The following is a 3,194-nucleotide window of genomic DNA, read 5'->3' on the forward strand; positions in this document are numbered from 1 at the left end:
CTCCATTTGCATTTAGTATTTGGTAAACTAGATTTGTAGATCAGATTTGTAGAAAATAGCAATATGATTTCTCTGCTCAAATTCATTCATAATTCTAAATAATAGAGAAAACAAGGACCTAATAATTGGTTAATTTGCTCTTTGTGGGATCGACTCGATACATACCCTACATTACAATTTTGGCCTGTATACTTGCAGTTAAACGGGTATAAGATCGGATTTAAACTTGTATTGATATAAAAGTCCCGTAAAGTTTTTGGCGTCGCTGCTAGGGAGCTGCAATATTAGAGCCTAATCATCTCTATTAATTTAGATATTTCCATTGTTTTTTTTCAAGTTGTTTATAGTTGATTTTAACAATTAAAACTGCAAAAATTTCTCTTGTTTTTATTTGTAGTGTATGCACCGATCAAATCAAGAAATTGTACTTTTCGATCCTGAAATTGAGAGGACACTACGGAGACAAAGGAGGAATACACCGCACCAAGAGGAACAAGAGATTTGGCAGCCGATAGAAGAAATTTTAATAGAATTATCATTTAAGAAAGAAATGGCGGAAAATGAATCAAATACGCAAATTCTACGAGATTTTGCTTTACCGGGAACACAAGATTCTCAAACTAGCATTGCAAGGCCAACGGTAAATGCTAATAATTTTGAGATTAAACCATCACTGATTCAAATGGTACAACAATCTCAATATGGAGGTAATGCTACCGAAAATCAAAATTCTCACTTGTCAACATTTCTTGAAATCTGTGACACAATTAAGTTCAATGGTGTTAGTGATGATGCAATTAAACTGCGATTGTTTCCATTCTCGTTAAGGGCCCAAGCCAAGATTTGGCTACAATCTCATCCTCCAAACACTTTTACTACTTGGGCTGAATTAGCTAAGGTTTTTCTTAATAAATTCTTTCCACCTGAAAAAACTACTAAACTTAGAATGGATATAACTAGTTTCTCTCAACAGGAAGGAGAGACATTATATGAAACTTGGGAGTGCTATCGGGAATTGCAACGAAAAGGTCCTCATCATGGTTTACCAGATTAGCTAGTAGTCCAAATATTTTACAATGGTCTCACCTATCCAACAAAGACGCATGTAGATGCGGCAGCAGGAGAAGCATTGATGCGAAAGACAGTCGAGGAAGCTCAACAATTGATTGAAAAATGGCTGTTAACAACTACCAATGGGCAAACGAACGAGGTAATACAAGGAGAACCGCAGGTATGCTCGAAATAGATATCTTGAATATGTTAAGTGCAAAAATGGATAATGTGGTTAAGATGCTTAATAGGCACGTTGGTTCTAACTCTAATTAAGGAGTAGTTGTTGCATCCTGTACTACTTGCGGCAGAAATCATGATGATTCTATGTGTTCTAGCAGCGAACAGGTTCAATATCTTAACAATTACAACCGTCCAACCCAAAACAATCCATACTCCAATACCTATAATCCAAGATGGCGTAATCACCCGAATTTTGGATGGAAGGATCAAGGGAACCAACAAAGACCAGTTAATCCACCGGATTTTTAACCGAAACAACCATTTTCGGAGTCCAAACTAGTTTGGAAATTGGCAATTGAAAAGCTGGCAAATGTATCAAATGATAAAATTGAAAAGTTAGCCAGTGCCACTACTCAACGGTTTGAAAGAATTGAACGAAGGATGGACCAACTAACCAATATGTACAGGAATGTTGAGATCCAATTAGGGTAAATAGTAAATGCGGTTAACAATCGCAACCAATGGGATTTACCTAGCAAGACTGAGGTGAACCCAAGGGAGCATGTGAAAGGTATAACACTCCGTAGTGGTAAAGAAGTAGATAAACCGCCTGTAGTTGAATATGAGAGAGAATGTAAAAGAAGAGAGAACAATCAATTGAGTAAGTTAAGAGATGATGGCAAGAAAATCAAAGGGAAAGAAAAGATGGAGAAAAATGAACCACAAATGAGAGATACAATGTGAGAACCCCGAAAATATATATAAACCAGTGCATATTTCATTCGCATTTCTTTTATTCCTTAATAATTTCTAGCATTACCTTCACTTGATTGCAAATAAGTGCGTAGAAATAAATTTTATGTGCAAAATAAAAGAATTGTGCTAAACTATTAAATTTCCTAGTTTTGATTACATTAAATTCATATTTCGAAGGTAAATTATTTCATTGATTTAACAAATAATTTCTTCGAATTCCGATAGCTAATCTTAAGCGTTAATAATGATTAAGTTAATAAGTTTTGATATAAAAGGATAAACGAATATTAAGAATGTTAAATTTATATATTAAGGTCAAACTTGATTTTTATGGTTTAAATAATTAGGTAATAATGTTAGGAATTACTAGGAACCTTAATATTAAATTGTGATCGATAAATATTCGATAAAAATGGTTTAAGTATACTAGTGTATAATTAGGCGTTCAAATCACACTTGGGGATAATTTTTGGAGCTAAGTTAGAATGGAGAATTTAAGTAGAGGTTAGGAAGCAGAGTGAAAAGACTAAAATGACCTTACAACCCCAACGTTTCCATGCAAAACCAAACAATCCCTCTGATAGCATTTCAATCACCGCCCCAATCGACCAATCACATTTTCACCAATTCTATACGCAACCATTTCATACACTCCAAAACCGTAAACCATTCTTTCTTCCTTCTCCAAAACCGCGGCACCATATTTCTACCTCATTCCTATATCACAAACCACCATTCCCATTTTCTCTGCACAAACTCATCCAGACCACAACCACAAACATTTCCTCTCCAGCCTCCACCTCGTGAATATTGACTGAGAGAGAGTGAGAGGCGGGGCTGCACCCTGCAAGCCGAGAGGAAAGGAAAGAAAAGAAAGGAAATCGCGCGAGCTGTCCGTTCTGTCCGTAAACTAAAGAGGAGAAAGGAGGGAGGCTACGTGAGCTTCATCCCTTGCTGCAACCTCAACCAGCTACAAAACAACCTCAGAACCCAACACCATCACAGCAGCAACCAACCTGCAGCCACAAGCGAGCCGAGAGCCAAGAGGGAGAACAGAATTTTTCTTTTCAGATTTCTTGTGCGTGAGCTAAGTTGTTTCTGAGGTAATTTCTGGGCTATATTAAGTTAACTTTTAGTAGATGAAGCCATATCAGAGCTGCATGTGTTGCTTGTGAAGTCGGTTGTTGAAACCAGGACACTAGAAA

At 36.6% G+C, this 3,194-nt stretch overlaps 1 non-coding gene across 1 annotated transcript; it reads right to left on the reverse strand.

The window, feature by feature from the left end:
• Positions 1 to 937: 937 nt before the first annotated feature.
• Positions 938 to 1,044, reverse strand: LOC113728351 (small nucleolar RNA R71). The gene has a single exon (XR_003458074.1). It is a non-coding gene; the product is annotated as a small nucleolar RNA R71 (small nucleolar RNA).
• Positions 1,045 to 3,194: the final 2,150 nt, after the last annotated feature.

This window comes from Coffea arabica, chromosome 2c (genome assembly GCF_036785885.1).
Source record: "Coffea arabica cultivar ET-39 chromosome 2c, Coffea Arabica ET-39 HiFi, whole genome shotgun sequence".
NCBI classification, from domain to species: Eukaryota; Viridiplantae; Streptophyta; class Magnoliopsida; order Gentianales; family Rubiaceae; genus Coffea; species Coffea arabica.